Source organism: Mytilus trossulus, unplaced genomic scaffold (genome assembly GCF_036588685.1).
Source record: "Mytilus trossulus isolate FHL-02 unplaced genomic scaffold, PNRI_Mtr1.1.1.hap1 h1tg000211l__unscaffolded, whole genome shotgun sequence".
NCBI lineage: Eukaryota > Metazoa > Mollusca > Bivalvia > Mytilida > Mytilidae > Mytilus > Mytilus trossulus.
The window spans coordinates 1357333-1372702 of NW_026963311.1; the positions used below are offsets into that span (position 1 = coordinate 1357333).

The 15370-nt window shown below is 34.7% G+C and overlaps 1 long non-coding RNA gene across 1 annotated transcript; it reads left to right on the forward strand.

The window, feature by feature from the left end:
* Positions 1–1228: 1228 nt before the first annotated feature.
* Positions 1229–14550, forward strand: LOC134701063 (uncharacterized). The gene is made up of 3 exons (XR_010104025.1): positions 1229–1399; positions 11757–11839; positions 14060–14550. It is a non-coding gene; the product is annotated as an uncharacterized LOC134701063 (long non-coding RNA).
* Positions 14551–15370: the final 820 nt, after the last annotated feature.

Sequence of the window (15370 nt, forward strand, 5' to 3'; positions counted from 1 at the left end):
GTTTTTTGGTACGTGTATATCAAATGATAGCCATGGGATTGGCAATCAAACCATATCTTCTTGTTCGATAGGTAGACTTTATATTTCTGTTTATGTTCATCGAAAAAGCAAAATAACTAGTTTTTAACACCAGATAAAAGCATTTGCATCTCCTCAACCCTTTTAAGTTCCACGACACAGTGGATTAAGAACACGGCCAAAATGACAATCGTAAAAGGCTTGACTCACCAGAACCAATTCAATAGCACATGTAACCGGTGCACATGTATACGAATATTTTATCAGTATGATTTCTGGAATATAACATAAATCAAAGTAAAGAAAAAAAAAGAATCATGCGTTACATAACCATACGCACCTTACAGATACCACACGAATTTTATCTACGATCTACAAACACAATCTGTTAACTAAACTACAGTGACTTCAGAACTAAAAGAACAATTCAAAGATTTTTCAACTAAATATTTATAGGTACTTGTTATATAAAAGAATGACCATGCAGTCTGAAAACAAACTTGGAGTAAATTTCTAAAATGTGAAATATTAGATGCTGAACAATTTCTTTATCTGCATACGGGGTATATATCTCACAATTGTTACTATATTCCCGTGCTTGTATTTCCTATCATGATTTTTCTTGATAGAGGTCTGCTGCTAACAAGGAAGCTATTAAACCATGCGTTTCAAATGGTGAATTGGAAAGTATCCCTCCGTAAGTTTTACGGACGCTATCACGAGTTGGTTGACCGTTATGGAATAACCGTTTCACAAATGATATCGGATATGTTCCTGACGTCGTAACTACAATCCCCTTCCGTTTTATGATTGTGACCTCCCGAATATGACTATTTACCTGATTTTTTTATCACATAGGCAACTTACATGTGGAGCAGGATCTGTTTACCCTTCCGGAGCACCTTAGATCACCATTTATTTTAGTGGGGTTCGTGTTGCATATTCTTTAGTTTTCTATGTTGTGTCATGTGTACTATTGTTTGTCTATTTGTCTTTTTTTCTTTTTAGCCATGTTGTTGTCAGTTTATTTTCGCTCTATGAGTTTGACTGTCCCTTTGGTATATTTCGTCCCTCTTTTATAGCAATATGAATTGGACATAAGTAAATTTAGATAACAACTTCCCATTGGCTGCTTAAATGAGCCAATCACAATATTCCAACCCAGTGACGACGCCAATCTTTTAAACTGCGCAGTTTACCGGGAGGACATGACACAAGTGATGTTGTTTTGGATTTTATGCTTCTACTACCATTGTGTTTATAACAATTTAATAGTGAATGTGTAATACAACACATGGTTAGCTGGCTTGAACGACCTACATATTATATTCTCTACGTAGCAGATTTTGTGATGGTTCTGAAGATTCATAATTCATACAATGTGAGTAATTTTTACGTTTTATTATTTTTGATCTTCCATAAACTGATATTGTTTTGAAACGGTTATTGGAGCTGAATAGTTTCTATATATATCTTTATTCTCATAAAGCCAATGCATTACATCGGTTCAGAGATAACAAATACAACAATAAATATTTACAATATGTACAAAACAAGCGAGAGAGGTTACAAAAGTTACAAGCCATAGTATACATGTTGGACGATACATTTTCCTGAAACCTCTATAACAGGGTAAATGTTTTTTTTCAAAATCCAATTCAAAGACTTGGGATTTCGGGGCTTATTTTTCGTTAAAATGCCTTGGAAGTAACGAAATCACAGTTTTGCTTCATACATGTACATTTCCCGTTTTGAGAAATTGTCAAACCATTGATGTTGTTAAAATCAAATTAGAGAATTGCTTTTGATAAATGATTTCGAAATATTAAATAAAAATAGTGGAATCGCAGGCCTTATTTTCTAAACAGAAAAAAAACCAACACATTTTTTCCAATTAATTAAATAAATTACCTGTCGTTGTCCTTAAACAAAATTTTCTGCAAAATTCAAACACGCTTAAAGAAAATAAATTTTGTAATAGTTTAATCTAAAATTTTCAAGTTGTCTATGTTCCTGGTGTATGTTGAATGATAAACATGAAACATTTCTGTAAGATGGCAAGAAGATATACTTGGAAAAAGACACCAATCTACTTTATTGACCAGTCGTCACTTTATTTGTAAATCAGATTCCTGGAAAATCGGAGTAAACAATAACATACACATGGACTGAAAATTGAGCGGAAATACAAATTTCGAATACAAATACTAAAATTGAAATCGGACCAATTTCTTTTAAGGGGTGGACTTCCATTTGACGTGTAACACACACAGTTCAGAGGCCTAAAACTTCGACACATAGTTTAAAACCGTGGATATATATCGTCTATTTTGTTTATTAGTTAAATATTCATAGAAAATGATTACTTCTGGTTCCAGCTTCAGTTGCAATAAAACATATTGAACAATTAAAAAAAATCTAATTTTTGAACTAAATTATCTTCTTTTATAGACTTCTCTACCAAGATAGGTTTCACTCTGACATAAGCACTGTTGTAAATCTAACCAATGGAGTCCACTCTACATGTAGACTACAGTTGGTTACTTTTAACAGCATCATTTGGCGTAGAAAAGTGACGAAAAATCGTCAAACTGAACGCTTTCTGCACTACCTGATGATCAATTTCAACTATTCGAGTTCGAGTGTTAATCTGATCGAGTAGGTCTCTATATAACTTATTCACTGAGAGAACTTCCTGAACTGGTTTAAAACATGAAAATAATGTACATGTATAAGGAAAATGCATTTTAATGTTCTGATTTTTTGCAAATGTTAATAAATGAAATCTCATCACTGGACGTCCGTCGTCCAGTTAGTGCTGTCCGACGTTTGTCGTATGTCGTCCGGCGTCTATTAACTTGTACTTAAATCTTCTCTGACACTACTGGGTCAAAGCTAACCATATTAACCATAATTGTTCCGAATGATTATTGTGGTATCATGTTTGAAATTTGTGTCCGATGACCCGGTTAGCAAACCAAAATGGGAGATAAAGGCTAAAAACAGAATTAAGGGAAAAACGTAGATGCTTTTCGCTGGTATAGATATAGGAAGATGTGGTGTGAGTGCCAATGAGACAACTCTCTATCCAAATAACAATTTAAAAAGAAAGGTAAACCATTATAGTTCAATGTGCGGCCTGAACACGGAGCCTCGGTGAAATCTTTGCCCTGAAATTTCTTAACGTATCGGACAACCCGTTATTGGGTTGCTGCCCCTTAATTGGCAAATTTTATACGCCCTCAAAAAAAAATTGAACTCGAATAATGATTAATGTCACGTCGTCGACGTCTTCGTCGTTCGCATCGTGTCCGAAGACATTTGATTTCTACACTTCAGTAAATGTTAAAAGAGAAATATAAAATTTGTACACATTTTTATAAGCACAAAATATCAGGTCTTTTTGGGGCAGTTATGTTCCCACCAGTTTAGGAATTAGGGACTCAAAAGGGCCAAAATAAGCATTTTTCTAGCTTCCAGACAAAAACTTGTGAAACAGTGTATTTCTCTCTCTAAAATTATAACCCAGGTTAAGATTGGCTTTTGGAGGTCGGTATTAGGGTTTTATGACTCAAACTGTTCAGGAATTAGGGTCAAAAAGGAGAATAACAAGGGTTTTCTTGTCTATTTATAATTAAAAAGGTACAAATTAAATGTTTGCATTACCTCACTTACACTGTTTTTTAATTATGAATAAAGAAATATTGAATAATCTTCAGGTGATTAGGTGTCAATTTATTGTTAGAAGTTAGAATTAAAAAAAAATGCTACTTAGGAAATATCTATTCGTCCATGATTATATATGTCCTCTTTTATTATGCCCCATTTATAGGCATTATGTTTTCTGGTCTTTGGGTCCGTTCATTCGTTCGTCCTGTTTCAGGTTAAAGTTTTTGGTCAAGATAGATTTTGATGAACTTGAAGTCCACTCACTTAGTACACATATTCCTAATGATATGATCTTTCTAATTTTAATGCCAAATCAGAGATTTTTCCCATTATCACGGTCCATTAAACATAGAAAATGATAGTGCGGATGGGACACCCGTGTACCATGGACACATTCTTGTTTTAAGACTATTATGCTGTATTTAGATAGATAATTTTGGTTGCAAACTCTTTTGGAAATTTGACTTAAGATACTAACCAAATTTCACCAAACTTTGCCGCAATCAGTCTAAAGATATCTTGTATAAAAAACATATCCGATGACAATGCCTGCCAACCAACATAGCAAACATTGCAAACAAAAAGGGGGAATGCAGTTTTTGAATAATATCTTTGAAAATAAAGCAAAAGTATAACAGTTGAATTATTTGATAATGAATTGTAAATAAATATATCAGGTGAGCGACACAGGTTCCTTGGAGCCTCTAGTTTTATATTTCAACTTCTACAATCATTGAGGGATCTGATCACCCTTCCGGTTCAAATGAGATCACCCCAATTTTTAGCTCACCTGGCCCAAAGGGCCAAGTGAACTTTTCTCATCACTTTGCGTCCGTCGTCCATCGTCGTCGTCGTCGTTAACTTTTACAAAATTGTTCTTCTCTGAAACTAATGGGCCAAATTAAACCAAACTTGACCACAATCATCATTGTGGTATTAAATTTAAAAATTGTGTCCATTGACCCGGTCAACCAACCAAGATGGCCGCCATGGCTAAAAAAAGAACATTTGGGTAAAATGCAGTTTTTGGCTTAGAACTCAAAAACCAAAGCATTTAGAGCAAATCTGGCATGAAGTTGATTTGTTTATCAGGTCAAGATCTATCTGCCCTGCAAATTTCAGATGAATCGAACAACCTGTTGTTGGGTTGCTGCCCCTGAATTAGTAATTTTAAGGAAATTTTGCTGTTTTTGGTTATTATCTTCAATATTATTATAGATAGAGGTAAATCGTAAACAGCAATTATGTTCAGCAAAATAAGATTGACAAATAGGTCAACAAAACTAAAATGGTCAGCTGACCCCTGTAGGAGTTATTGCCCTTTATAGTCAATTTTTAACCATTTTTAGCTCACCAAGTGAGCTTTTCCCATCACTTGGCGTCTGTCGTCGGTCGTCCGTCTTCCGTCGTCGGTCGTCCGTCTTCCGTCGTCCGTCGTCCGTCTTCCGTCGTCGGTCGTCCGTCTTCCGTCGTCCGTCGTCCGTCTTCCGTCGTCGTCGTCCGTCGTTAACTTTTACAAAAATCTATTCCTCTGAAATTACTGGGCCAAATAAGATCAAACTTGGCCATAATCATCATTGTGGTATCTAGTTTAAAAATTGTGTCCGGTGACCCGGCCAACCAACCAAGATGGCCGCCATGGCTAAAAATAGAACATAGGGGTAAAATGCAGTTTTTGGCTTATAAATCAAAAACCGAAGCATTTAGAGCAAATCTGACAAAGGGTAAAATTGTTTATCAGGTTAGGATCTACATGCACTGTAATTTTCAGATGAATTGGACAACTGGTTGTTGGGTTGCTGCCTCTGAATTGGTTATTTAAAGGAAATTCTGCTGTTTTTGGTTATTATCTTGAATAATATTATAGATAGAGATAAACAGTTAACAGCAATAATGTTAAGCAAAGTAAGATTTACTAATAAGTCAACACGACCGATATGGTCAGTTGACCCCTTGAGGAGTTATTGCCCTTTATAGTCAATTTTTTACATTTTCAAAAAATTTTGTAGACTTTTAGAAAATATTTTTCACTGTTATTACTGGGCCAAGTTCATTATAGATAGAGATAATTGTAGCAACAAGAATTTTCAGTAAAGTCAGAACTACAAACACACCACCATCATCAAAACACAATTTTGTTATGAATTTATCTGTATCCATTGTTTAATATGCACATAATCCAAGGTGAGCGACACGGGCTCTTGAGAGCCTCTAGTTGTTTGAGTTTGTGCTGCTCAGTCTTTAGTTTTCTATGTTTTGCCCTATGTACTATGTGTTTGTATGTCTTTTGATTTTCAGCCATGACGTTGTCAGTTTTTAGCTCACCTGACTCAAAGGGCCTTGGCGTCCGTCGTCGTCGTCGTTGTTCGTCGTCGTCGTCGTTGTCGTTCGTCGTCGTCGTTCGTCGTTCGTCGTCGTCGTCGTCGTCGTCCGTCGTTAGCTTTTACAAAAATCTTCTCTGAAACTACTGGGCCAAATTTTACCAAATAAAGCCAGAATCATTATTTGGCTATTTAGTTTAAAAAATGTATCCGGTGACCCCGCCAACCAACCAAGATGGCCGCCATGGCTAAAAATAGAACATAGGGGTAACATGCAGTTTTTGGCTTATAACTCAAAAAACAAAGCATTTAGAGAAATTATGACAAGTTAAATTTGTTTTATATCAGGTCAAGATCTATCTGCCCTGAAATTTTCAGATGAATCGAACAACCTGTTGTCGGGTTGCTGTTCCTAAATTGGTATTTTTAAGGTAATCTTACTGTTTTTGGTTATTATCTTGAATATTGTTATAGATAGATATTAAACTGTAAACAGCAATAATGTTCAGCAAAGTAAGATTTACAAATAAGTCAAATGACCGAAATGGTCAGTTGACCCCTTTAGGAGTTATTGCCCTTTATAGTCTATTTTTTACCATTTTACGTAAATCGTCTACTCTGAAACTACTGGGCCAAATTTAACCATTTAAAGCGAATCTGACATGGGGTAAAATTGTTTATCAGGTCAAGATCTATCTGCCCTGAATTTTTCAGATGAATCGGACAACCCATTACTGGGTTGCTGCCCCTGAACTAGTAATTTTAAGGAAATTTTGCTGGAAGCAAAGGAAGACCTTAAAATAAGTCAACATGACCAAAATGGTCAATTGACCCCCTAAGGAGTTATTGTCCTTTATAGTCAGTTTTTAACAATTTTCATAGAATTTGTAAATTTTTACTAACATTTTCCACTGAAACTACTGGGCCAAGTTTATTATAGATAGAGATAATCGTAAGCAGCAAGAATGTTCAGTCAAATAAGATGTACAAACACATTCCCATCACCAAAACACAATTTTGTCATGAATCCATCTTCTTCCTTTGTTTAATATTCACATAGACCAAGGTGAGCGACACAGGCTCTTTAGATCCTCTACTTTTTTTTTATCTATGAGTTTCACTGTTCCTCTGGCCCCTCTTTGAATTACTTAAAAAGATGCTTAAATATTTCGTATGAAATGCTGATTAATTTCATAATTTTATAAGAGATAAAACATCCTTATTTTTACATAGGAGCTGACAGACAAGGCATAAACATGTCTCATACAAGATGGTATTAGAGTTTTACTATGATAGTACTTTAATTTGTTGGTTTCAACTTTCGTGGTTTTAACAGCATTTACATCCTAGTGTTTTTTTTTTTTTATTTTTTGGACTTTTGTTTTCTAAAAGAAATGTAAAACTGAAGCCATAAGAAAAGAAAGTTTAAATTTGTCTGCATTGAAGTAAACTGAAAAGTAAACATTGAGCCGTGCATATCGCAGTGATCACCTTAATTAACCCGAGATAGAGTGATCAACAGATTATATACCATCAAATGTGTAACAGTTAATAAGGCCATAAATATGTCACCTAGAGAAAACGGTAACAAATGATATAAATGTATTTTTAATTGTAAAATATTTTTTATCAAAAGCAAGCACAAAATGAATTATGATAATAAAAAGATCAAAAGTTTTACTGTTATGGTTATTTAAGATCAAATGGGTATAATCCTGCCTGTAGTTATAGTTTATACAGTACACACAGAAAGGATATAATCTCATACTCCCAACCTTGATTCTGGTGTAACACAGTGTTACACTGTAAAACACAGAATTCCTTCCCATAAACACCAAGTAATTACTCCCATCTGGGAGGGTTTTATAACCTGTTGATTGCAGGTAAAAGTAATAAAAATGAACAAAGTATGACTGCATTGTTTGACAGTGACATATAATTACATGTCATCTTTTCTCTCACTTCTTCCTATTTCAATCATTTCATATTTAGTTTTATTTCTGAAAGCTAAAAATACGAAAGGGTGTTCATCCTTAGTATTGAAATGTAAGTTGTATTTCATGATGATACATAACATATATTAAAGTTGTGGATGAACACGGATGCGGCCACTTTCATTTTTGACAAAAACCATCTGAAAAGTGAAACTATTTGGTAGATTTTTCATATTTGAGCTGATATCGGATCGTTTTTAATGACTAAATCATTAAAAATCTTTCAAATAAACAAATTGCAAAAAATGAATTGATTCACATGAAATAGACACTTAACTTCTTAAGTGTTTAAAAAGTGGTAAAAATCTTTCGTCAGATATAGTTATAAAGGGCCCCAAAATTAATAGTGTAAAACCATTTAAACGGGAAAACCAACGGTCTAATCTATATAAAAAAAAACGAGATACGAGATACGAGAAACACGTATATATTACATAAACAAACGACAACTACTGTACATCAGATTCCTGACTTTGGAGAGGTGCACACATTTGCACCTGTCTTATGTTCCTTATGAGGTGCTCACCAAAAGTTGTAACTATGTAGGCGATCAATCGTCCAAGATGGTCACTAGCGGGTACTTCGTTTTACATAGGAACAACAAATGCACATATAAAAAAGAGAATGTGATATGATTGCCAATGAGACAACTGTTCGCAAGACACAACATGACACAGACAGTAACAACTACCGGTCACCGTACGACATTAAACAACGAACGGAGCCAATAACACGTATTCAGCTATAAAAGTCCATGAAAGGACAAATGTAAAAAAAAAAAATCAAACGAGATAACAAACGACATAATTTAAGTACAAAAATAAATGTAAACCAAATATGTTACTTATCAACAAACGCAAAACACTGAATAACAGGCACATTTAACCCTTCCATAACCTTGTACAGTAGCGTAAAATCACACTTTGAGAATAAACTATAAAAATCGTTTCAAAAATGTTAAACTGATTAGATGAATACAAATAGAATTTCCTCTAAAAAAAAAGCACAAAGTAGATAAACTCATCATAGATACCAGGACTTCATTTTGTATATTCGCCAGACGCGCATTTCGTCTACAAAAGACTCATCAGTTACGCTGGAATCCCAAAAAGTTAAAAAGGTCAAATGAAGTACAAAGTTTAAGAGCATTAAGGACCAAAATTTCTAAAAGTTTTGCCAAATACAGCTAAGGTAATCTATGCCTGAGGTAGACTTGACCGGGTCCAAAACAAGTGTCAAGTTATCGTCTTATAGGCCTAACAGGCAGCTGTTGTAAATTGTTGGAGCGCATAATAAACATGCCCATGAACTTAGAGTCAAGTAACATACTTGGACATGAACAAGCTGGTTTTAGACAAAACAAAAGCCCAGAAGACTAGACTACACATCTATCCCAGGTAGTAGAAGATACCGCCCAATCCAAGACAGTAGCGTTGGCTGTTTGTAGATCTTCAAAATGCATTTGATAAGTTATGGAAAGGTTGACTCTTCAAAGGTATTTAATAAGGGGAAGAATGTACAAATGGACCAAATTTTACATGTATAAAAGAAGAGCAAGATTGCTGGTAGATGGGTAATGTGGACAGAAAGGGGTACCACAAGGAGGAGTATTACCACCAACTCTATTCTTACTCTTTATGAACGCCCTAGTACCAGAGCTACAAAAAGGAGTACAATCAGTACTTTCAGACCAAGATAACAAGATGCAGACGAAAAAGATCTAGCTTTACATTAGAGACAAAAGCATTACAACGAAAACATCAGAAAGCTCTAACTTAACATACCGAACACATAGCTTTCACATTGAAAAACAACTCGTATGAAGAAAAACTTGGAAATATCACCATCCAGACCTGTGTTTCGGTCATTAACACTACAGATGAATAGACAAGCAATGTTAAGAAAACACTTACAATCAGTTTGCTCGAAGGAGAATACCCTTTAGAAAACTGAGTAAGAGTTTATATAGATGGGTCAGCCACAAATGCCATAACAAAAAGAGGGACTGGTATATACAGTACCCCAATGGAGATCAACAATCAGAAGCAATACCAGCAGGCCTTACATTGTTTAAATTACAAAGCTGAAGAAGAAGCCATCATTCATGCTGTACACTTAATCAGAACAAAATTGATAACACAACTCAAGTAGTCCTCCTGACTGATGTCCTCACTGTGCAACAAGCTTTTAAGAACTATAACCTTTCTCAACTCCAGCAAACTTTATACAACATCGAAAGTCGGACAACAATTATTCAGATGATCCCTTCACACTTTGGAGTTTGGGGCAATAAACCAGCCGATAAAGTAGCAAAGTATGGTGCTGAACAACAACAGACAGATTCCAGTCTGCTTCACAGAGATGAATACTATCATCAAATCTCTGTTCAACACTCCACAGCAACAAAACAGTTATCATCAGCTAACCGGATTTGAACAAACTACCATATTTAGACCGAGGACAGCACATAACATACTCAACCAACATCTACACAAAGTTGTTCCATCTCCAATGTGTTCTTGTGGAGAAGCAGAGCAGGACACAGCACACCTCTTACAGTCATGTCATATTCATCAGGTACTGAGAGATATGATGTGACCCTCATAAACACAACTGAAAAAGAAGTTATACGGATCAGTGGATGCCCTACAGAAGAGCACCAGCTTTGTTGAGGAGAGAAGTATTCAGGTCTTATGGCGATTGATAAGAAGAAAAAGAAGGAGACGTGACCGGGGTACTATATATGCCAACAACAAGAAGACACTAAGTGCTGATGGATTTATTATCATAAACTATCAGAGAAAAACCTGATGCATAAAACAATTGGGAAAATCATCGCTCTGATCTTCACATTAATCATTCAAATATTTGACAGTAACGCCTGGCCTTTTGTGTTCTGTGCTTAAATTCTATACCGAGGAACTAATATTTTCTAACATTGGAATACTTTCAGCTGAAAAATTAATGTTCAGCTCAAATGTAGCTATGCAGAACCAGCATAACATCTGTAATAATGATGCCATTCTGACCTTAATTTGAGCTGAACATTAATTTTTTCCCCCTGAAAGCCAGCTATTATCAAAGGTCATTGTCTGAATACACAATTTTACAGCAGTTATGGAAATGTATATAGGGGTGTCCGTCTCAATTTGCCGAGCCTACTCATTATTATTCTTTATGAATTTTCAGCTGCTGTTGCTTCCTTAAGAATAATTGTTGTCTTTTGTGGCATAGGTCTGTTAAACAACAATAACCTTTCATAAATGTATTGCTTTGAAAACGCAATCAACTGTTGTTCATTTAACGTGCACTCAATGTTGCTTCATTTGTTACAATATCATCTATTACAATTCTAAAAGAGTATAAGCACACAAATTCATGAAGTTCGTGATATTCTGTGGAAACACAAATGTTTCTTGATCGCACAGCAGTCACTAAAACAAGAGAAGAATTTTCGGTTTGAACCAAAGGATTCAATGAATACAATTTAGATGCATTACTATTGTGTCAACAGTTGAGATGGCATTTTTACGTCTGACTTCTATAGGGATTTGTTTTCACCACCTCTTCAATCACTTTCAATGAAGTGGTCTAATCAATTGAAAAGGGCGTTCACGTATGCCGTACATTATTAGAAGAGTATTACTGATTCTTCTGTAATTCATATATCTTTGTAGGCTTTTCAAAAACCGTTATGTGTGGTTCTGTAAAGGACAATGTGCCTTTAATATGTTGACTGTTTCTTTTATTCTAGGTGATACTTGATTCCATATTGCAGCAGCACTGCTTCAAAGTAAGACTATCATATTTCATAGAACTAGCTATAAAGGTATAAAGGTAAGATTCAGAAAACGATAATCATAATAAAAGCTATGAGAACATTATTGCACGTCTATTTTTTTATCTATATATCACATACGAGTTAAACATTATATTGTCTCTTTCGGAATTTCCAAAGGAATTAAATTTAGGAACGGTTTAATATATATTATATTTACAACCGTTACTCGGTATATACGGGGTGAGTTAATTCCATAGTTGGGTGATTCGGCACGCTCTCACATGTCATCGTCTTTCCGATCGCGACTATCTTGATATTTCGAAAATTACGTGTATTTTGAAACATCTGTTCATTTTCACAGTGACAAAACAGCAATATTTGGTTTCTGGTTGACTGTCACAAAAGTCTACTTCTTAATAGGACACTGTTAATAAAAGGACAAATGCCTATAACGAAGGACGTCGATTTCATAATTATACTTAAATCGACAATGCTGCTTTAGATGGCATTTTCCAAATGTTTCAAAGACAGTTATCATACATGTTAGTTTTATCATTTTGCTCATCATAGGGTGTCGATAAAAGGATGAGTGCAGACAGTGCATATTTTTTCTAATACTTAAACATAAGAAATATACTGTGATTTCCTATAAAAAATTCAGACATAATTTCACAAACTCTTCAAATGGAAACACATTTGTTTAATTCATTGATACACTTTGTACCATTATTTCATCTTTTTGCATGATTTGTTACCAAATATAAAAAAAGAAGATTTGGTATTGTTGCCAATGAGACAACTGTCCACAAGAGACCAAAATGACACAGACATTAACAACTATAGGTGACCGAACGGCCTTCAACAATGAGCCCGCACCACATAGTCAGATGTAAAACGCCCAGATACGACAATGTAAAATAATTCAAACGGAAAACTAACGGTTAAATTCATATATGTGAAAATGAACGAAAAACAAATATTTAACACACAAACAAACGACAACTCTAAATTACAGGCACATTCATACATAGTGCTGCGTAGTGAAACATGTTAGTGCGTTGTTCCAACATACAATTTAAGAACAAACTATAAAAATCAGTTGAAAAAAGGCTAAACTCGTCAGCTGGACAAAATTACCAGTGGACAACAAGACACTGGGAACAGATCTGAGAGTACTCGCAGTTATCTGACAGCTAGTTCAAAGCCAATAACAACTAATAAAAAAAATCATATATCTTAAACTAAATAATCAATTCGTACACATCCAACATCCAATGGACTTAGTGTTAAGACTTCATAAACAGTCAGGGGAAAACATGACCTTGTGCAAAGCTCATTTTTAGGTATCTACATATTATAGATCCATGAATGTGTATATGTTTATAGCAAACTAGTAATATTTAGGGTTTTTTTTATTTACTGATAACAAAATCAATATTTATAACAAAAAAAACAATATTCAATCTTTTTGCCGTGTTGAATTGGTAACCGTTTAGAATAAGTTTATTAAAAGGAGCGATAAGTTTACAAGGATCATTTCTAAATTTCATTGCGCGGTTAAAAAAAGATCCGTAAAAATGAGGATGTGCTATCCCGTTTGAAATAAGTTTTTAACAGGTGCAACCAAGCTTCAAAACCAAATCTTTATATCTATGGAAAAATTTAGTAACGGTTTTAAGGAATTTATGGTAACGATATCCCTGGTTTAATAATTTACAATAATGAAACAGTAATACTAAGTTTGCGTTCGTTAAAACAAAAAGAAAAACCCGTCACAACAGACACGAATACAGCGAACGAACTGTGCAATATAAACACTGTAAGACGGTGCCAAAAGAAATATCACTATCTTAAAATGGAAAATTAAACACATAAGGAACGAAAAATTGTCCTTTTTGTCGTAAATTTAGGTGTGGAGTTTCCCGTTATAAACAGACATATCTTAATCCGGGAAAGGACAGTTATTACCGTATAAATTTGCTTTATTTGAAGTAATTTCTTTGGGGTAAATTTCAGCAGTATATTGAGAAATTCTTGATTATTTAACGAATCTGTATTTCAAAACACATAATGCTCTTATTCAAAAATGCAATGCCAATTTTATTGCAAACCAAATATACATATGAAAGGAAAGACACTTGACCGAATGAATATCATAGTATGTTTGTTTATATATCATATCTTAACCTACTGTGTTGGAATAAACACGTTGGCATCTTATTTTAATTAGATCTTTTTATCAATGAATATAACAACTTTGAAATATATCTTTTCAGGTATTTTCAAAATGGGAAGAAAGAAAATGACAAAGTATCGATTTCGCAAACACATAAGTTATGACGATATACGTGAAGCTATAAAGAAGCTGAATATTCAGACATTCACAAAATCGTGGCGGGATGAACAGTCAGAATATGGGTTGATATGCAATACAATTGGCCGAAAAAACAGCACAGCAAACAGGTTACGGATACGAGCCCTGATTAGAAACGAACCAAAAGCTGAACTTGAAAAGCCGGAGTGGCACAATATTAAATTGAAGACTGATGCATTTGCAGAGAATGAACACATCGAAAATGATAACCGTAAAAACACTAAACAAGTTCTGGTAATTGATGAACTGTCAGGTAAATCAAGTGCTGTATAGAATTATTTGAACTTTTATGACTGATCATGATATTTTGTACTGACTTCTTTTTTATCAGAGAAAGAAAAGTTGGATTTCAAATTGTTGATTTATTAATAGAAATCTGTGAGACCTATAAACATGAAGGTAGCATAATACAAAGTAACATAAAAAGAACAGTTAGTAAGTAAAAATGAAAATTTGAATTGATAGATTTATAATAATGTACAAATTAATACAGAATGTTTTTCACAACTGCATTGGCTTTTTTGGCAGTTTCAACAAGACAGTAGTTATTAAAGTGATTCATACCTAGACATTCTCCTAAAAAGATTCGTACTGTAAAATATGGTCCTATTGCACATTTCTGATAGCTGTTCATTTATATTTTTAGCTCAACTAGCCCCAAGGGCCAAGTGAGCTTTTCTCACCACTTGGCGTCCGTCGTCCGTCGTCGTTAACATTTTACATTTTGAACATCTTCTAGAGAACCACTGAACATCATGTAACCAAACATGGCATGAATGTTCCTTATGAGGTGCTGACCAAGTGTTGTTACTTTGTAGCCGATCCATCATACAAGATGGCCGCCAGCGGGGGACTTAGTTTAACATAGAACCCTATGGGAAATGCATATAAATGACTTCTTTTAGAGAACCAATGAATGGAATAAAACCAAACATGGCATGGATGTTCCTTATGAGGTACTGACCAATTGTTGTTACTTTGAAGCCGATCCATCATCCAAGATGGCCGCCAGCGGGGGACTTAGTTTAACTTAGGACCCTATGGGGAGTGCATACAAATGAATGATTCTAGAGAACCACTAAATGGAATGATACCAAACATAGCATGAATGTTTCTTATGGGGTGCTGACCAAGTGTTGTTACTTTGTACCCGATCCATCATCCAAGATGGCCGCCAGCGGGGGACTTAGTTTAACATAGAACTCTAAGGGTA